The following is a 21,858-nucleotide window of genomic DNA, read 5'->3' as shown; positions in this document are numbered from 1 at the left end:
CATCCCCTGGGAATTGTATAAACAGGAGAGCATCTCTGTACCAGAAAAGGACTGGGATTGAAGGAGTCTGAACGCTTCAACCTGACAAAGGACTTCATGTACCAGAATTCCCTGCTTCATGACGGGTTTACTTACAGTCTGCAATACAGCTGTAATTAGGACATTGAGAAACTCTCTGTCAGCACATTGCACATTTTCATTTTTTTTTGGCTTCGCTGTTCTTATTCTCTGATAAGCTTTCACTGCTGTAACCTAGATTAGAACAATGGATGTATTATGTGATGGGCTGTATTACTGCAGACTCGCAAATTCCTTTCCAGAACTGCAAGTCCCAGCAGCCTCTCCTGCAGAACATGGGAGAAGTTTCACGAAAGTTCCAGGGTGTCTAGGGAGGGGGTCAGTAGCCCCTTCAGCCGGAATATGCTCGCTCAGCAGTTGTAAAATGTTTATTCAGCAAACCAGAACGCATGTGTGAAAGATAAGAACTGTAAAGTGTATAAGGGTTTGCTCCGAAGGGGGCGTGGCATGCAGTTGTACTGAGCCTTTGTCTTAGCTGCATTCTTGCTAGCAATAAAAGTCTATCTTTGCGGATCAGTTGTCTGGACCTCCTTACTGATTAAAAACAGACGGTTACATTTGGCGAGCTTCAGCCAGGAGGTGCCGGGGACGCTATTTTAGCCCCCCAGCTGGTCCGGTGGTTTGGTGGCGGAGCGATCCCCCAGACTTACTTGGTGAGTGGCCACCGCTGAGTTCAGCGATCAGGTTTCTGAGGGGACCGTTCCACAAGGAACTTCTTGAGACCTCTGGGCTGGTGATTCGAAAAGAAGGCTTTCTTCGCGATCGAGAGAACGTTTCAGGCAAGTATACTTTTATCTGCACGGGAATAAGAAACAGGGGAACCTGAATTAGAAACCAGATACAGCTAAATTACCAGCCGATCTTGAAATGGATCGAGGGGGCGTTGATCAAACCCCACAGCGTGGTTAGTAGGAGCTCCCCCTCCGAAGACCTCGTTACTGAAAACCTGAATTGGAATTTCGGAAATTTTTGAATTTTGGGAATCAGAAAGAAATCTTGGGAATAGGTTCTTGTTGTGTGAAAGAGAGTGAATGGCCTCGCAGTTCTAGTCGGGGCAATTGTGACCCTTTGTGTCTGACGGATACGGACCCCTTACCTATCCGTCTTCCCTTCCCTCCTTTGTCTGTGAACTCTATCCTAATGGGAGGGAGCGGGTCGACTCCGTTTAAAAGTCATGACGGAACACTTATAGCGAAGTGTTCGATGAACATAAATGTACAAAACCCGGAATGATTCAACGATGCACCCATAAATGGCCCGGTTTCTGTGTAAATTGGCCTCCTACAGGAACTTTTAATTTCCAAACGGCCACACGGGTCCATAAAATAGTCATACGAGAAGGGAACCCGGGTTGCCCTGGGGAACCGGAAGTCCCCAGTGTCTGTCTGTCTGTAAGGTACCTGAAAAAAAAAAAAAAAAAAATTCTACTGTGGTAGATCGGTTAGACAAATTTCTTTTTGTGATCAAATGCATTATTTCTTTTGATAACTGCTATCTGTGAATTGCAAGCACATGTACCAGGGATTTTTTTTAATTGTTTTTAATTGTTTTAAACCCTAATAAGAAGAGATTTTGGTTTACAGATGCTGCACAAGACTACTATACAACAAATTAATTTACAATGTTAAGTTAAAATACTGATTTGATTACTGAGAATGCATTTACTGGTGTTGAAGTTTAGAACTTGATGGCAGTTAAGGGTTAACGGCAGAGATAATTACAGGAGAGAGGCGGGGATCGAGCCAGAGAGAAAAAAAAAAAAAAAAAAAAAAGGACATTTGGCTAGCCTGGGTGAATGAAAATTGTTTCGTTTGTTTTAACAGAACATTATTGAAAGTTAGTTCATGGTGTGCGTATGTGAATAACGATAGACTTGTGGTATGTTAATTAAAAGAAAGGAAGATTGTAGCTCCGAGTTTCTGCTGATTAAATTTATTCTCCAAGGTCCTTGCTAAAACTGTCTGTAATCTGACAAAGGATTGCTACTTGCAAAGAAATACCAGAACCAAGGGTCCCTTACAAATCATTTAGTGCCTTATGATGCGGGCTATTTTTAAGACATTTTATAGCAGCAAATTCATTGCGCCTTCACTCGATACATCCACAGTGGCAGGCGCAAGATAAGGATTATTGGAAGTTGTGGGCAAGAAAAGGGGCCACTATGCAAGATTAGGAACAAGAGCAAATATGAGTCGGCCCAAATGATAAAGTAGTAGCACACACATATATATATATATATATTGCAATTATGTTCTTTTACCACTGGTGGGGGCTGGGCTCTGGCTATTACCATATGTTCTTAGTGTTTGCAATGTAATTGGTACAAGGCTTCCAAGGGTTTGATCATCACTCCTGCACACCTAAAGCGCCCCCCCTGGATCCTTGCCTGCAGATCCAGGTTGACTTTATTGAATTAACCCAATGCCAAACTTACAAGTATGAAGGAAGCAATGTTTTGCAGCTTCTCAGCCTCGTCAGAATTGATTTGCCTCCAGGCGCAGGTCACCTATTCAATTCCCAGATGGACTGTGATCTTTTCATCGTATTTTGAGATGTATGGGAACAAGGATCAGGAAGAGAAGAAAAGGGGCCCGTCCCTGCAACCAGGAACTTAATAATAGACCTGACATCCGAAAGAACCTGCAGAAGGCCGAAGGCTTTGAGGGCATGAGCCTCAGCCAGTTAAAAGCTATAGCAGACCGAGTATGTGGAAATAGAGAAGTGGAAGAGAAAAGAGAGAAGCAAGTAGAGACATGAAGGAGAAAGTGACTGTTAGCCGCCGCTCTCGAGGACACGCGGACGGGAAGGAGCCAAGACAATGGCAGACCGCGAAGAGGAGGGGGAACAAGACCCCCCCCCCTTTTGGGAAAGAATCAGTGTGCGTACTACAAAAATGAAGGCCATTGGAAGAGAGACTGTGAAGAATGGCAAAAGAAATACGGGAGCCCTGCAGTGAATACTAACGACAAAAATGGACCTGCACCGACACAAAGGGGCCGAGGAGGAAGGAGATTGGACAACCCCCACTGGCAGATGGCGGGGGAGGCGACAAGGAGCATACAGCCTGAAGAGATCGGGAGGGAAGAATCCCCACTGACCCTCTGGTGGAGATCCATGAGGTAACACAACAAAAATCAGGGGCCTGTTGGACTCAAAGGCCAACGATCTGTCATGACTGCACCAATCGGCCCCCCCGACGAAAGAGACTGTTTTTATAGTGGGTGCCTCAGGTCAGGTACTCACTGCCCCTCTGCAGAAAGAATGAAGTATACAAGTAGGCGGGACTATGGTATCCCTTATCGGATGGAACCTGCTGTGTAAGCCTCAGACCACATTGAGATTTCAACCAACAGGGGAAGTTAAAGCCTCCTTCGGGGACCATCCAGTGATACTCATCTGTCCCCTCCAAGAAGAATGGAGACTACATCTTCCCATAGTCGAACGAACCATCGAACATCGAGATGAAAACAACACCCCTCTTAACGAACAGCGCAGACAACTGATGGATAGTGTACCCCAAGTATGGTCCGAGCAGAACCCGGGAGGAATAGCTATCGACGCTACCCCCATATGGATAGAGATGAAACAGAATGCACAGGTGATCAATCAACCTCAATACCCCATTCCATACATGGCCAGAGAAGGAATTGAAGTACACCTGCAGAGATTGTATGATTTGGAAATTCTCCGGCGAATCCGATCTGCTTGGAACACTCCTCTACTGCCCGTAAAGAAACCCGGTTCTTCTGATTACCGACCTGTACAAGATTTACGGAAAGTGAATAATCAAGTAGCAGATCTAGTAGCCCTCGTACCAAATCCATACTCAATCTTGGCTCAAGTTTCCCCTACCTCCAAGTGGTACAGTGTCATTGACCTCAAAGATGCTTTCTTCTCCGTTCCAGTAGCAGAAGAATGCCAGAAGATCTTTGCCTTCACATGGGAAAATGCACAAACTGGAATCAAGCAGCAGTACACATGGACTCGCTTACCGCAAGGATTTAAGCACTCACCCACGATGTTCGGGGAGCAACTGGCAAAAGACTTGAAGATGTACCAAGTCACGTATGGGCCAGTAATACAGTATGTGGATGACCTTCTGTTGTTTCGTGAAACGTATCACGAATGTGCTATAGCCACACTCCACTTGTTAAAGACGTTGTACTCAAAAGGATACCGTGCAAGTAAAAAGAAGGTGCAAATTTGTGAATTGGAAGTAGAATACCTGGGATTCCAAATCCGGGAAGGTACCCGTTGCCTTGGAATATCCCGTACCAGTTCAATACGAGGTCAACCTGTACCCACTTGCAAGAAAGAGCTCCGAGCGTTCCTTGGAGCTGCAGGATACTGTAGGCTGTGGATTGCTAACTACGCTGTTATCGCCCAGTCCCTGTACGACAAGCTGCGGGGAAAGGAGGCAGAATCTCAGCCTTTTCAGTGGGAAACCCATGAGCTGACAAGCTTACAACAACTGAAAGATGCCTTGATTGAACAACCTGCTCTAGGATTGCCAGATGTAATGAAACCATTCCATCTATTCGTCGATGAAAAGAAAGGCATGGCCATTGGGGTATTGACTCAAACTCTAGGCTCATGGGAAAGACCTGTTGCATATCTGTCAAAAGGAATGGACAATGTTGCAAAAGGATGGCCTGGTTGCCTTCAAAGCATTGCGGCTGCATGCTTACTAATTCCAGAAGCAGTCAAGTTGACATTTGGACAAACTTTGCAAGTAACAACTCCTCATACTATTCAGGGACTGCTCGAAACACATGGACCAAAGTGGATGACCAACTCACGTCTTGTAAAGTACCAAGCCTTACTATGTGAAACTCCTGAAATTCAAATACAAGACAGTAAAAACTTAAACCCAGCCACTCTAATGCCAGCACCTGAACCAGTAAGCCATGATTGTGAAGAAGTCATGGCTACAGTACACTCCAGTCGACCTGATTTAAGAGATCAGCCTTGGCAAGGCGCATGGACCTTATTTACAGATGGAAGTAGTCAGGTAAAGGATGGAGTACGAGTGGCTGGCTATGCAGTAGTAACTGAAGATGATATCATTGAAGCTGGACCCTTGCCTTCAGGAACGTCTGCACAAAAAGCTGAATTAATTGCCCTTACTCGAGCTCTTCAGTTGGCAGAAGGGAAAACTGTAAATATTTATACAGACTCTAAATATGCCTTCTTAACCATCCAAGTACACGGAGCATTGTACAAGGAACGAGGATTTCTCAATGCCGAAGGAAAACAATTGGCAAATGCGCCAGAGATCCATGAACTGTTAAGGTCCGTATGGCTACCACACAAAGTGGCCGTAATGCATTGCAAAGCACACTCTGGAAAATCTGATCCTATCGCTCGGGGAAACCAGAAAGCTGATTCTGCCGCCAAAGCAGGAGCCCAAGACCCTTATCAAACAAAAATGACCATATGTCCCCTCTTGCAGTTTCCAACTGAAGTACCCACCTACTCAGCCGAAGAAAACGACTGGGCAAAAGCTGAAAATTTCCATCAACAGAATGGGTGGTGGATCATATCAGACGGACGATATGGATACCTGATACTATTGCGTGGACAATAGTAAGAGAAGCACACTGTCATACACACCTGGGACGTGATTCATTGGCAAAACTACTGCAAAAACATACTATATAAACCGAATCACACAATTGACTAAACATGCAATTAATCAATGTGTTACGTGTGCAAGAAATAATCCTCGCAATGGACCTGGTCCTGCACCGGGACACGTTCTCCGGGGAACTATACCATTTCAAGTCTGTCAAATTGATTTCACCCACATGACCCCTGCACAAGGTTACAAAGCCATGCTGGTGGCAGTATGCACCTACACCGGATGGATTGAAGCTGTGCCTAAGCGAACAGAAACTGCAAAGGAAGTCGTTTCCCTCTTATTGAACCAAATCTTACCACGATATGGATTACCAAGGCAGATCAACTCAGACAACGGCCCAGCTTTTACAAGCGAGGCAACTCAATACCTCACCAAAATATTGGGCCTCAAATGGCATCTCCATTGCACATGGAGACCTCAAAGTAGCGGGACTGTTGAACGAGCTAACAGAACTTTGAAAAGTCAATTAGCCAAGCTATGTCAAGAAACAAGAACCAAATGGCCCAAAATGCTACCATTGGCATTGCTCAACATCAGATGCACTCCACGACAATCAGGACTAACCCCTTATGAAATGATGTACGCAAGACCGCCACCGTTGCCCTCTTTCCCCGAATCCTTACAAGTCCAAGGGGAAATGTCACTCAGCAACCAAATGAAAGGACTCTACAATACTGTGGAAGCAATTCGCAAATATACCTGTGAGACAGAGCCACTAATCTTAATCAATCCTATCCATAAATTCCAGGTGGATGACTCTGTGTGGATCAAGGAATGGGACGAATCAGACTTCCTTAAACCTCGATGGAAGGGACCATTCACTGTGCTGTTAACCACACCCTCCGCTCTCAAAGTATCCGGTTGTCCCACCTGGATCCACTGGACCCGAGTTAAACCAGCCACCGAAACTTGGCAGGTCTCCAAGACCGGTGACAGCACCCTGCGCTTTACTAGAAATACAGCAAAGGTCAACCTACTATAGAAACTAATGCAGTCACAGAAATACTAATAACCTGTTTGTTTCTTTCTTCTCTCGCAGGCATCAAAAGCATATGATCTCAATGCTCTGGAAGTGGGTTATCAGTACCCTCCTGGTAACCGCTCTAACTATCATATGCCCTTCTAACCTTTCCAATTGTTGTTTGCAGATCGATGATAAGAGTAAAGTCATCGAAGAAATCACAGACCGTATGGTGCGGTTGGCTCATGTTCCGGTACAATCCTGGTCCGGAGCCTTGGATTGGACAGCTTCATTACCTTCCTGGCTTACATCTATTCCTGGGTTCAGGGAACTTTTATTCCCTTTATTATTTTTCTTACTATCCTGTGCACTCCTCCCTATGTGTTTCCCTCTTTTCCTCAGGAGCCTTTCGTCTATGATGGAGAAGATCGCTGATCGACGAGCAGCAGCCCAAATTATGATGCTGAACCAGTACGCTTCAATTTCTTCGCTACCCTTCAGTGATTCTTCAGACTCAGAAGATGAATCTTCAGTTTACTATGACACTAATTTTTAATTTGAAACATACGGCCACCTTGTTTGCTCAGGTGAAGTCCGGCTACAAAGGGGGGTGGAGCCAATAGGGCCCATCCGTCTCAAACCGGTGAAGACACCATCGACCTGGCAAACAATTTAGGGCCCTACTCAGTATTATGGTACTAATTATTTTCTTGTCATTTCAGTTACTTCACATATGAAGGTGATACTTACGCCTTCTTACCGAAGTTGAAGTATCAAAGGGGGGAATGAAGGAGTCTGAACGCTTCAACCTGACAAAGGACTTCATGTACCAGAATTCCCTGCTTCATGACGGGTTTACTTACAGTCTGCAATACAGCTGTAATTAGGACATTGAGAAACTCTCTGTCAGCACATTGCACATTTTCATTTTTTTTTGGCTTCGCTGTTCTTATTCTCTGATAAGCTTTCACTGCTGTAACCTAGATTAGAACAATGGATGTATTATGTGATGGGCTGTATTACTGCAGACTCGCAAATTCCTTTCCAGAACTGCAAGTCCCAGCAGCCTCTCCTGCAGAACATGGGAGAAGTTTCACGAAAGTTCCAGGGTGTCTAGGGAGGGGGTCAGTAGCCCCTTCAGCCGGAATATGCTCGCTCAGCAGTTGTAAAATGTTTATTCAGCAAAACCAGAACGCATGTGTGAAAGATAAGAACTGTAAAGTGTATAAGGGTTTGCTCCGAAGGGGGCGTGGCATGCAGTTGTACTGAGCCTTTGTCTTAGCTGCATCTTGCTAGCAATAAAAGTCTATCTTTGCGGATCAGTTGTCTGGACCTCCTTACTGATTAAAAACAGACGGTTACACTCCCACTCCTGCTTTGCGGCCGCCACCGCTCCTGCGGGCCCACCGCCATTTTTTTTTTGGGCACGCACGGCTCTGACCGACGTGCTCGCCCGCACATGCGCGGTAGAGCTGCTCTCTACTGCGCATTTGCGGGCCGTCGGTCAGAGCCCATTTATAAGGTAGATTATAGCTATTTGTATTCTTTCCATTTCTAACATCTGAACTTCCATTTTTTCTATTATTCTGAGAAGCTATTTCATTTGCGTTTAAGTTTACTTGCATTTTCACATCATGCACTTCTTTAGTGATTCCCGTTATAGCTTTCTCAATTGATTGTAGGGCTATCCAAATTGTAGATAAAGTTATGTGTGAACGTTTAACCATATTGGATATAAACAATTTTTAGAATGATTCACATGAATAAAACACTTTTTACCTAAAAATTTCTGGATCATTGAGTAATTACTTTTTTCTGCATTGCAGTTTGAATTACGCAAAGATGATGAATATTTTGTATTATTTATTTGATAGCCCACATTTCATAAAATGTCCAGGGTTGGTACAACAGCCGGGGAAATGAAACCCCAGTACTTTCTTTAACAAAAATATATATATAGAAATTTCCCTTTTTTGTTGGCCCACAACTTCCTCTGGAAGCTATAACGTGCTATGGTAATAGCAGTGTCGATTTCCAACTGTATAAGCTAGAAAACTACTTATAAAATCTACCGTAACATATGTTCAAAACCCAGAAGCGGAGAAGGAAAAAAAAATGCCTGTGCATAAATGCTAGTTACTGGGCAACGGAATCCGCTATCCCAATTACCTAAAACAGCTCTGAAACAGAGCGAGCCTGAATCATGTGATCTGCCGCGCAGGCGCACTGGGGCCGTGGAAATTTCCAGGCGGCAGCTTTGCCGCACTGGACTGTGGGTAGGAGAATAGGTTGTCGGCGCCATTTCGTGGAGGTGCAGGAAGCCGTTGTTCCTGTTGGGCCGGAGACGGTGAGTGGGGGTTCCTTTTTCTTTATTTTTCGTAGTCTGGTAGGACTTGCAACTACTATGTGAGAGAGATGCTCTGTATATGGAGACAATAGACAGATAGCCCCGTCCTTATGGTACTTAAACCACCTCCTTTCTATGGCTGCGAGTTCAGTCTAAAATACATACGGTGCCATTAATGTAAAGCCGTCCTTGTAGCGCTCAGCCTGTTCTCTCCATCACTGCAGTTTCTAGGTCTCTTCTTGCAACCTGTGTCTTCTGAGTGATGTACGGGGATCTTCTCGTGGAAAAAGTAACTCCTAAATTTCATTGCTGTACATTTCTAGCTGCTATCCTCGTTTTATGTAGTACTTTTTGATTGTTTATATTGTGTTCGCACAGTTTAGTCATCTATATGGATTGGTTAGTCTATAAGGTGCTACTCGGTTTCTGTCATTTTTGCTACACACGAGAGTAACAACACGGCTGACTCTGAATATGTTTTTGGTAATGTACAATGATTGCTTGATTAGAATTAGTGTTAGTTAAGGAGTTTTGTAGCAGATCTATGTTCTGGATTTTGTTGCTTTTTATTAAGTTTAGTTTTGTGTGTCAATGATCCTACTGGGGTTATAGCAATCCTTTCTATGGCTGCGAGTCATATGTTTCTTTCAATATGTCAAATTACTACTAACTAGAGGGTACTGAGATGCTTCTTATGCCCCCGCGTAGTATTAAAATTGTAGGGTTGGCATGGCAGTAAAGGTGTCGTGGGAGGAACTTATACGGGCAAAGCTTTAATAATTTGTTCTAGATTTGTAGTACAGTTGCAGTTAGTCATTCGTTAATTTATTAAACAGCATTGTTAATTTGATTTCAAGGGCATTAAGTCATTGTTAAATATAAAACGGTGATAAGAATAGGGCGGAACCCCCCACCTTTTTTTTCATAACTGCTGCGGATAGAGGCCCTCTTCGCTTCTGCTCAGTTCAGTCCGGTAAAGGTGAAAAAATTACGGGTGATGCCAAACTGGGCTAGAAGCACTTCTGGGGCTGGTCTGTGCGGCCAGATTGCATTGAAGCGGTGAGACTAGAATGCAAAATAAGCAAAAACAAAGATGTATGAGCATTTCATGAGGCTTATTTTTATTTTTGGTGCAGAAATTTGCTGCTGGTCATGACAACCTTCAGTATATGAATCTGTGTACATCGTTGAGGTGGGTTGGAGGTCACTTTTCAAACAACTTGTGTATTGATAAAGCATGCACTGTATGTTTAACTCATTTATAAACTTCTTCCTGGCCCAAGCAGAGGTCAACATTATTTAAAACTGTTGTCACACAGTACATAGTTTGCAAGTAGGTATTTTATTTTTGTTTGACTAACACAAATCCTGCCAAAAAGATAGCCTGCCTGAAAAATGAAGGAGCCCCTCCAGTGACTACATGACAGACACCTTAAATGCTAGGTAAAAAAAAATGTTTTGAACTGTTTGAGGGATTCCAAAGAAAATTCCTATCTTAGAGGCTGATGCAATAAATTGTGTGCTGAAAGCGGGTGCTGAACAGTCAGTGTCCACTTAATGGGCGCCATGCAATATTTAAATTAGGGGTTACGTTATCCTTGATAACGGGAGCCTGCGAGCATCGGCCGTCTGCCGGATAGGAAAACAGATGCAGAATTTACCAGTGCCTGTCTTCGGCGTACAGCAAGGGCTTCAGGAAACGGATGCTCGTCAACGGAGCACCTGCACCCGACTGCCGGTGTTTTTTTAACTTTTTTTAAAATTGTTTTTAGATGGATTTCTTCCTCCTACTTGATATTGCAACATTATTAAGTATGAAGCTGTACAGAAAAGCATTTTTTTCCTGCGCTTCTGTACTATTAGGAGCGCTCAGCAATTAATGCCTGCTTTGGGCAGGCATTATATTCTGAATGCAAAAATGTGCATTTGCATGTGATGAGCGCTATTAGTTTCACTCCGCGTTGGATGTGTGTTGTGGAGGCGCTAATCCCTTATTGCATAAGGGGATTACCTAGCGCCTATATAACCCACGTCCAACTGTGGGTCAGCGCGCACTGTATTGTATTGGCCCCTTAGATTGTGAGCCTTTTGGGGACCAAAATACCTATAGTGTCTGGAGGACTGTTAAATCAAAATAAATAATGAAGCAGGCAAACAATTACAAAGCATAGAAACCGTTGCTGATGCTAAGGACCCAATCACCCAGAAACTGCTGACGTAAATCCCAAGGAAAAGATGTTTTGAGCTGCTTTCTGAGATTCCCAAAAAAGAAATACAAAAAAAGAAATCTGCCTGCCAGTTGGCGGGTTCGAAAATGGACACTCAATTTTGCCGGCGTCCTTTTTCTGAATCTGTGGCTGTCAGCGGGTTTGACAACCGTCGCCAGTAAAGTTAAGTGCAGGTGTCGGACCCGCTGACAGCCAACTCTTCCGCTAATAAGGAGGCACTAGGGATGCGCTATGGTCCCTAGTGCCTCCTTATTAGCGTCCGTCCTAATTTAAATACAGAATCATGCGCCATGGGTAGGTGCCTGGGTGCGCGTCAGAGCGGGCACTCAACTCGGCGAGCTGGTTCTCCCGCACCTTTTATTAAATTGGCCTGACAGAATGAGAGAAAAATCAGGCCCTTAGACTGCAAGCCTTCTAGGAACAAGGAAATAAACAGCAATGCCTGAATACTATCTTCTTTGAAGTGACTGAAAAGGTGGAATATAAATAAAATTTTTTGGAAAGTAAGAAAAACTAGTATGCAAAAGAATAAAAAGGGAAAAATTAAAATGGAGAACTTTTAAGAAAAGCAAGTTAGTGAATACCACAAGCATTGTACAGAGGCATGTTTCTGTGCATTTACCTATTCTGTGATGGCAACCCCCCATTCCTGTTCATCAGCTGTACCAGCATTTTAAGCAGTGGGGCACCAACTCACACTACTGCTGTTGCTTTCTGACAGTGGTGGGAGTGGTATGCTTGTCCCAGCTCCTCAGACTTGTGGCTGTGTATGCAGACGGACATGCTTAATAAGAACATTACAGGTTGAAAAATTTCCTTTATGAAAATTTTTTGCAGTCATATTAATTGTAAGTAAAATAAATTATCCAAGTCTGCTGCTGCAAAGTTGTTTTTCAGTTTTAATAAAAAAAAAATGTTGTGGTAGGGTGAGGAGGAGCCTGGGGCCATTTTGCAGCTTAATGAGATACATTAAAATGTGTTTTATTTTGTGGTCACTTTGGTACAGCTGCTGCAATTCCTGTCCCACCTTGGACCTTATGCTGTCTTTCTGGTGCTGTCAATCGGGCTGGGCTGTCTCTGGAACCCTCTACCCATTGGTGCAACTGCTGAACTACCATTTTCTGTAGTGGTGCACAGCTCTATTGGAGTTCAAGCTACAGTGTGTAAGTATGGGCACTGTGTAGCTTAAGCTCAGTGAGAGCTGTGTAGAGCCATCGTGTGAAGGAGTCAGGCAGCTGTTGTCAGTGAGACTTTAGCAGCAGTGGAGGCTTGAGCAAGGGGCTGAAAAAACAGTGGGTCAGAGAGAAGCCCTAAGCAATTTTATTACTAGCAGTGGTAGTGGTCATTTGTTAAACAGATTTCAGGGTCCTGAAAACAAACAGAAACCCCATGTAGACTACATTGTTACTTGTCTGATTTGTTTTGGAGGACAGTTTTCAAAGCAGTTTAAGTAAAGTATTCTGATTTCCTTAATCAGTGGCTGAAAATAGCTCTCAGACATTTCTGAGTTGGAGGTGGTATGTTTAGGTTGGGAGAGAGAAAGTAGATGTGTTGTTGGTATTTCCAGCAAAAATCTACTTGCAGAAAAGACATCTGCAAGTGACTGCATATATTTTGTATCTGTGGCAAGTTTCAAAGCAGGAAGCACATAATTTTGCTTTACAAATGGCAGAAAGCCCTTTGGGTGAAATGTATGGATGGTCTTTATCCCAGTGTGGACATTTTGAAAATTGCTCTTACTTTCTCTGATAATAGGGAACTCATGTGAATTGAGCTGTAATGTCATGTGACTTAAATTAAATGTGAAGTCAGACTACATTTCTATAGCTTTCTTGGATAGTTTTTGAGCATGCACAGCGGTTGGGCATACAGCTGGATCTTTTGATCCTCTGCCATTTTAGGGTCTTCAGCCTCAGTTTGATTTCTTGAATTTTCCATACTCACCTTTTTCTTGAAATATCTTTCTCTGTAGTATTACCAGTTAGAATTTCAGCAATTTTTTAAGCTTTTTAGGTATTTTAAGTTATGCATGAAAGTGCCTATTTTCAGCAGTTCATCTGTCCATTCTTAGGACCTATTTGCCACACCTTGCTTAGATTTGCATGAAGTTTGGTAATGTACCCAAATTATTTTTCGGTTGCCGTTTTTCCTTTTTTAAAAAGCATTGTATATACTTTTTTTTTTTTTTTGTAACTGAAATAGGTTATGGGTTTGATGTAGAAAGACATCAAATTTGCACTGCTAGGTTATATAAATGTAGGCAAACTGGTTCTTTGCTCTGATTATTGGGAGGGTGTGGTGTTGGGAATTGGAAGCAGTTGTGGATGCCACACTATGTATGCCTTAGGGAGCCAGCCCAGGGCAAACTCTGCTAATGCCTACTTCCACTGCTACAGAACTGCAGCAGTCATCTGAGGAGAAGAGAGAGGAGCAGGGACGATTTCACAGGGTCCCTTAATTTCAGTGGGCAAAAGTTCCAGGACCCATGTTACCTGTGTGCCTAAAATTTGGCACATGGTCCCCAAATTTCAGAAGAACAAAAAAAAAGAAAAAGCATCAGAAGTAACCTTAAAAGAGTTTTCTAAATATTTCCACCCTGTTGTGTTACCCCATGAGACACACTTAGGCCTGGATTCACCATTCTATCGCAGAATGGTGAAAACGGGGGGCAGGCCTGCGAAAGCCGGCAGCCTTTGTACCACTGGTTTTTGCTGCCGGCTTTTGCACCTAATAGAGCCACTGTGAAAGGTGGTGCTATTGGGTGCGCTACTGGCGATGATAACATTGCTCCCCTTATCACCGCCAGCGAAGACACAGAGTCCGCCGCCCCGACTCCTCCCCCAGCATTGCACGCGATAAGCATTTGAAAATGACCCCCTTTGTCATTTTTAGTTTGTTAATCAGCTGACACATCTATTTTAAATGTTGATATTCTGCCAGTTCACAGATCTTGGTGGAATACTATATACACATTAAAATCAGTAAACATAGTTACAAGCACCACAGAACAGAGTGAGCAAACTAAACCATGTTAAACATCAGATTGAACCTACATATATTTTTAAACCCTTTTTTCCATTTGTCACCATTTTATTCTGCTATGTGGTTGCAGCTGCTGGATTCACTGTATTGTGTTGGGTGCTTAAATTGCAGTTGTGATGTTACCTTACATTTTTCTTTCTACTCTTGAAAAAATGACTTCCTTTTGATTTTTCATCAATTTGTTTTCTGGCCCAAAGCGAGCTATTAAGAACCAAGTCATCTTCAGGTAGTCAAAGTACCCCCTGAAGATGTTCCTAACAGATTGTCACAGTGCTACAAACATTTGGGAGATGGTCATTCTGTCTTGGTGGGCAGCTTCTATGTCAGAATGCTTGTGCAAGTGGTTTGGATCCAACTGTAGAAGGCTCCATTTCTTTCTGCAGAAAGTCAAGTGTGTTCTGTGCAGAAAGTCAAGTGTGTTCTGTGGAAGCACAGTAGTAGTCTGGTACAAATGGGCAGACTGGGTGGACAAAGTTGTCTGTTTCTGTTCATATATTCTGCATTTCTTGAGAATCTCACTTGCTAAATGCAAGAAGTGTTAATGACTTTGGGAGTGGGACAAGAGGAAGCTGCTGTGACTACAGTCTACAGCTAGGCCATGATGAAAACTTAGCTACTGCTGCCAGGGCATAGTGAAGAGGGAGGGAGCAGGGAAAGACGAGACTTGAAGGAAGGAAAAGAGATGTTTCTAGAAGACATCATGGCATTATTAGACAATCTGTTACGAGCACGGTCTTCCCAGTGGAGGTGGTGGAGGCAAAAACGATATCTTGAATCCAAGAAAGCATGGGAAAGATGCAGGGGATCTTTAAGGGGGAGTGATGAGAATTGTAAATAAATTAGATGGATGAGCAGACTAGGTGGGCCATATGGGTTTTTTCTGACATGTTTCTAAGAACACAATTTATAATATGCTAGCTTAATTGTAAGAAATCTTACCAGCACATTCAAATTAATGCTAAACAGAAGACAGTTAAAATAAATTTATCACAATGAGCTATACTTGCTGTCAATCTCAAAGAGCTACATGTATAAGGGAGTAACTTTAAAGCATTCTGTTAAAATTTTGTAAATATTAGTGTAAAAGTCAAATCGGTCTTTCATGCCACTGGCCAAAGAAAAGAGAGCAAATGAGAAAACCCCTGCAGGTTGAGTAGTGATTCCTCTGTATGGCACTGCAGGTATTGGGGTTGGGGGAAAGAATAGTTAGGGATGATTGCACAGCGGCCCTGGCATCTTACCAGGACTGGAAATTCCCTGAGTAGCAAACATTTCAGTGTTGGTGTCTGGATTCTAAATTGGGGGGCAGGCTGTCTGGTATACTATCAGCTAGTAAGATATACTATCAGCTAGTAAGAAGTGTCTTTGACCAATGGTGGCTTGTAGGTCACGAGAGAAAAGCCAGACCATAACTCTTTTCTGCCAGCTGCCAGTCACTTCTCCTTTTCATTGTTTTCAGTCCAAAGCAAAATAAGTTTAACCTTTTATTGTGTATGTTAGATTACAAACCACTTAGAACAGGTGATAGTGCAGGCTATAAATTCTTTAAAAAGTCTGCCCCATGTTGCAATCCGGGTACCAGCATTGACACGTGATGCCCGGAAATTTACGGTCTTGTTGGACAGAATTGGAAGTATTGCTAAAATTAAAGTGTACCCTATGTAGGCCGTGCCCTTGATCTAAATCTCTCTGATCACCCAGTCAAAGAAATTGATCAAATTTGACACATTCTTTCTGCCTCAGATGCGGTAACTTGCTTGATTGAAGATGCTTGACTATTCTTTTCTTCTGTAGTGTCCATTAATTTTCTTACAGTTCAGCCTAACCAGCCTCTAATTTCCAATCTCATCCCTGGTCTCTTGGGCTGCAAAATCCACCATTGCCACATTTCCCCAGTTCTTTTTTTTTTTTTTTTTATTTCAAGCTTTATTAGAGCCTTAGAAAATGCGATACAAACAGTGAGATCAGCTCATACATAAACATAATACAACAGCAAGAAGTACACCTCATAAGTAAAGTAAAGGCAGCAAATGAACACACAACATAACAACTCCACGTCAACATTCAGTGGAGGTGCTCCGTCTGAAGAAATGCAAAATCCTAGCTTACTAGGCTAACCGGACCAGAAAGAATTCAAAGTCCCACTAGAGCACTGGTAACCTAAAAAGCTCTAAAATCCAATTGTAATGCTATATAACAGTTCTAGCAGAATCATAGGATACCAAGTCAGTGGTGGTGGTTAGGGGGATGGGAGAGGCACCTGTTGGTGGGAGGAGGAGGATAGCAGTAGCCTATCATGATGTCTGCTTTGTCCCAAGTGGAGATTTCAACTATAGAACGCAACTGTGTCCTGTATCGGCAGACTACACATCTGGCCCAAGTTCCAGGGGGCAGCAAATGTGATATGAAATATTGCTTTCCTCTTGCCAGTTAGGGGAGAGAATGGGTCTGATGGGTAGGAAGGGAGAGAGGAGGATTGGACTGGACTTACAGGGGGAGGGAAAGGAAGATGGAAAGGATTGGCTTAGGGCAATGATGGTGAACTCGATCCTTGCATGCCACAAACAGGCCAGGTTTTCAAAATATCCACAATGAATATGCATGAGAGATTTGCTTGCACTGCCTCCATTGTATGCAAATCTTTCTCATGCATATTCATTGTATATATCCTGAAAACCTGGCTTGCTTGTGGCACTAGAGGACCGGAGTTCGCCATCACTGGCCTAGGGGGAGCGGAAAAAAGAGAATATGAGGAAAAAGGGGATTGGGGAAAAGTTTCTGAGATGGGTTAATGAGAGAGAAAAGAATGACAGAAGTGTGTGTGTAAAAAAAAATAATAATACAATTCCAGAATCTTGGAAATCTATTTTTATAATGTAAAAGATTTTCATATAAAATTAATTTATTTAAATGGGTACAAGTATGCCACATAATTGTTGAAGAGTTTGCCAGAACTGCTACAGGAAACCGGGAGCTCTGCCTATTGCCACTTTTTTTTTTTTTCTTTTTTAAGATCTCTGCCATAGGTGGAGAAAGGTGTCTGGTTGACCAAATTTTCATGAGTGGAACCTGCTAAACTGCATTCCGCACAGTGTGCTACTGTGACCCAGCATGGGGTTCTGTGGAGCAAAACATGCCCCCAAGACCACCATTGTGGGGAGCAGTCACAGATCCAGCACAGAAGTAGCAGGCCATAGTCCTTAAAGAGGTCAACCCAGGCCACTGTAGAGATGGGAGGGTGCTTCAGCCCAGAGAATGGATGAAAGGTAAAAGATTGAGAGGATGAGGCTAGATAAGGATAGTGAACAGAAGGGAGGGGGGGAATAAAAATCTTCCTATCCTCTCCCCCCAGATTAAGCAAAGGAGCAAAATAAGCTTGTTGCATAGTGCTACCCCTAACGCCAACTCGGATTAAACCTTGTAGCCTAGGCCTGCTTGCACCTGTGCATATGCTCCTACACCGGCAGCCTCCACCTGCCAGCTAGGTTCCTGCTTAACTCTAGGCAAGTACCCCACCTGTAAACTATTCCTTGTTAGTTTTAGGGACACTGAGATCCTACACAGGCCCTGGAAATGCACCCACAGACCAAATACAGAAAACACTATGCTCATGACTCAGTCTTGTGACAGAGCAAACAAACAAGTGTTAACAAAAAGCCAGTAGTGAAGTGAAAAACGATAAAATTAAATGGTAACAAGTAAAATAAAGTTTTAAAATGATAAAAGCTAGCTGAACACTTTTCATTCTATTTATTCAGTGCCTAGGGAGGTAGGGAAAATACTGTCCATACTGGAACAGGTTCTCATCACAGATCTTGTCTTTGTTCTCCCAGCCAAGACTAGAGAATTCTAGCAACTTCAGGGTTAGTTCTCTGAGCTGTATCTAAAGAGCCAGTCAGGGCTTAGCAATAACTTTCTGACCAGTTGCTCTGCAGGATGGTAGTCCTCACATGTGGGTGACATCATCTGATGGAGCCTGGCACAGAAACTTTGACAGGCACATTGAGCATGCTCAGCATGCCACTATCCATGCGTCCACGCGGGGGGTCTCTTCAGTCCTTTCTTTTCCGCAGAGCTATTATCTCGCAGAGGTAGAGCACGGAAACTTAAGTGAGCTTTTTGCATTTTTCTTCCTGTGCTGGATCTCTCTTCGGTTCCCATTCCTTCTCGGTCGCTGCATGGTTTTTTTGCATTTCTCCCATACCCGCTGGTTGTCATGCCTTTTGCGGTTCCTGGTGAGCCTCATGGCGGTCTCAGGCTTCCATTGATGCCCCAGTTCCCACAGACTATGTTCCTGACTGATCCACACGATGTGTGCATCCTCTGCCCGAGGGTATCGCACGATGTTCAGGGCTGTGAATTGTGTGCTCAAATGATCCCAAAAGGATGTCTGGCAAAGCTGGATAAGTTGGAGAAGCTTTTTTGGCTCGGGTAAATCCAAACCCTCCACGTCTGTATCAATGTCATTGACACCTAAGGACAGAGGGGAACAGTTTGACCTCGATCCTTGGTGACCACTCCTCCCCCCCCCCCCCCCCCCCCGAGGCTTGTGTGGGGAAAAAGGCTCCCGCAATCGCCCAGTCTTGGTCTCCTCCAATTTGCGGACTTCAGGATTGTCTTCCTTATCTCTGCGCCAGGGAAGGACCAGGCCGAGCACCACGGGAGGTCTCAGAAACATTGTCACTGGTCCCCGTCTGCCTGTGGGGCTGGGTTCAGGCTAGCTCTGGCATTTACCCCCCAAGAGGCCATGGAAAGAGGAGGCTCCATCCTTCCTTGATGGTGGTGACCCAAAGCCATCCACACCGGTTCTGGTGCCAGACGTCATTCCTCCTTGGGGTTCCGAGGAGGAGTTGGCCTCTTCCCTCCCCTTTCAGCCTGTCCTTTCATCTGAGGCTTTTGAGGCGGAGTTGGAATGTCGAATGCACCTGGTGGTGGAATGTGCTTTGCGCAACAGGGAGCCAGTGCTCCCACTACCTGGGCCAGCACAGACACCCTTGAGACCAGTGCCTGCACCGATGCCACCCACGGTACCAGGGCTGGAGCTGTTGGTGGACTATTTTGGTGTCCTCCTGAACCAGTTACTGCCAGTGCCCTGTGATTTTTTGGTGGGCCGTCGGGAACCGAAACGCAAGGCATCTGAGCTTGTCCTCGTGGGGGATTTGTCTAAGGAATAGGAGCTGTTTATGTCCTCCGCCCCTCAGGGCCTTGAGCTCCCTGCCTAGGGATCTGCCCAGTGCTTTCCGGCCCTCTTCTCCTAGTGGCCGAGATGAGCCTGAGGGTCCGTACAACCCCTAGGGGGAGGGTACCTCTGATGCTTTATCGATGGGGCATTCCATGAAGTTAGCAAGTAGCACATTTAAGACTAATCGGAGAAAATTCTTTTTCACTCAACGCACAATAAATCTCTGGAATTTGTTGCCAGAGGATGTGGTTAGTGCAGTTAGTGTAGCTGGGTTCAAAAAAGGTTTGGATAAGTTCTTGGAAGAGAAGTCCATTAACTGCTATTAATCAAGTTTACTTAGGGAATAGTCACTGCTATTAATTGCATCAGTAGCATGGGATCTTCTAGGTGTTTGGGTAATTGCCAGGTTCTTGTGGCCTGGTTTGGCCTCTGTTGGAAACAGGATGCTGGGCTTGATGGACCCTTGGTTTGACCCAGCATGGCAATTTCTTATGTTCTTATGTTCTTAATTTTGATCTTTCCCCCTTGGAGGAGTGCCACCGTTCTCCACCGGAGGACTTGACCTTCGCCAGGTTTATCCAACCAATGGCTTGAAGCCATTCATTTTTAACTTATGATGGAGGAAGATGCCCGCCATAAGATGCTGGAAATCCTCCAGTTCATGGATGCCCCGAAGGAGGTTATAGCGGTGCCTGCTCATGAGATTTTCAGAGAGCTGCTGCTTAGACTCTGGGAGCACACCCTTTCTGTGGGCCTGGTGAACCAGAAGGCTGATGGGGTATAGCAGACTGTGGGCTTTGAGAAATGCCAACTCCCCACTAATAGGTAATAGTTGAATCTGCGCTAAAGAGGGCAAAGAGGTTGAAAACCCATGTCTCAGCCCCTCCAGGCAAGGCCAACAAGGCATGGGATGTTATGGGGAGGAGAGTGCTTTAGGGATCCATGTTGGTGGCCCGTATCACTTCCTACCTTTTGAAACGTCTTCGTCCTCTTCTTTTCTATCGTGATTTCAGGACTGTCCTTCAATCTCTCATTTTCTCTGGTCTAGACTATTGTAATGCTCTCTATCTAGGTCTATCTGATACATCAATTCATCCGCTACAACTAGTTCAAAATAGTGCTGCTCGCTTATTATCCGGTACCTCCATTCGCAATCATATTACACCCATCCTACATTCTCTTCATTGGCTACCCATAAAGTACAGGATAAAATATAAAGTAATCTCAATCATTCACAGTCTAATTAATAATTCCTCATCCACCTGGCTTTGCACCTTACTCCGTATTTACAAACCCACCCGACACTTAAGATCACTTACTCAAAATCTCTTAGACATTCCATCACCACGACAGGCCAGATTAGACATCACCAGGAAAAGAGCTTTTTCAGTAGCAGGACCATCACTCTGGAACTCACTACCCAACCCTCTTCGCTTAATATCAAATCCTCATCATTTCAAAAAAGCTCTAAAAACATTCCTCTTTCAACAAGCATTTAATACTCCCACTAAGCAACCCCCTGATCATAAATGAAACTTCATCTCCCAAATTTCTCTCATCAGTTACATGTCACTTTAACTTCTCCCTTCCCCTATCTTCCCATCAGTGTTCTTTAAGGATATTACGATTCGTCCCCTCTCGTTCCCCCTTTTTACCCTCCCTGCCCTCCTTGCTCAAGGCACGCTACCTTTATTTTATTTTAATTTCAATTAATAATTTGTTTTTTAGCTAGTTATCATCTAGCTATTTAGTCAAATTTATGTATTTAAGTTTATTTTAGTTATATTTTATTTTTATTTTTAACATGTTGTAAACCGTTTTGATAAAATTTTATTTTAAAAAACGGTATATAAATACCTTTAAATAAATAAATAAATATATGACCCAATATACCTGTAATCTCTGGGAACAAGTCCACGAGACTGCGGATGGCTTGACGCTGCAACCTGAGGAGGCCCTTATGGCTCTTGTCCAGCAGGGCCTGGAGTATGGGAAGCATGAAGTACGTGCTACCTACGACGTGCTTGAGATAGCGGGCCGAGTTGCAGCGGCTGGCATTTCTTTTTTGAAATTTAAGTTTTATTAGAGAAATAGAATACCAAAAATACAAAACCATCAATCTGCATTGAAAGTACAATAACACTATTGACAATAGAATAAATACAATAAAGACTTTCAACAGTCTCTCTGCGTTTCTCAGTTATTTCCCCCCACCCTCCCCCCTACATCCCTTGGGATCTCACAAAGAAAGAAAAATAAAAGAAAACACAAAGAAAAGTCATAGCTGCTTCTGTTGTTGCTGCCATGTTAAATATAAAGTCCAAGTACGCTGAAATGCCCCTATTTGCTTCCACCTATGCGCCGTTATCTTACTAAGGG

The 21,858-nt window shown here is 43.8% G+C and overlaps 1 protein-coding gene across 1 annotated transcript in view; it reads left to right on the top strand.

The window, feature by feature from the left end:
• The first annotated feature begins 8,886 nt into the window (after positions 1-8,886).
• The window catches only part of RBM5 (RNA binding motif protein 5), a 255,667-nt gene continuing 242,695 nt past the window's right edge, over positions 8,887-21,858 (top strand). Inside the window, 1 exon segment of the mRNA XM_029599640.1 lies at positions 8,887-9,027. The gene's annotated coding sequence lies outside the window, so the exon portion shown is untranslated.

This window comes from Rhinatrema bivittatum, chromosome 4 (assembly GCF_901001135.1).
Source record: "Rhinatrema bivittatum chromosome 4, aRhiBiv1.1, whole genome shotgun sequence".
Lineage (NCBI taxonomy): Eukaryota > Metazoa > Chordata > Amphibia > Gymnophiona > Rhinatrematidae > Rhinatrema > Rhinatrema bivittatum.
This window is presented reverse-complemented; position numbering and strand designations above follow the sequence as displayed.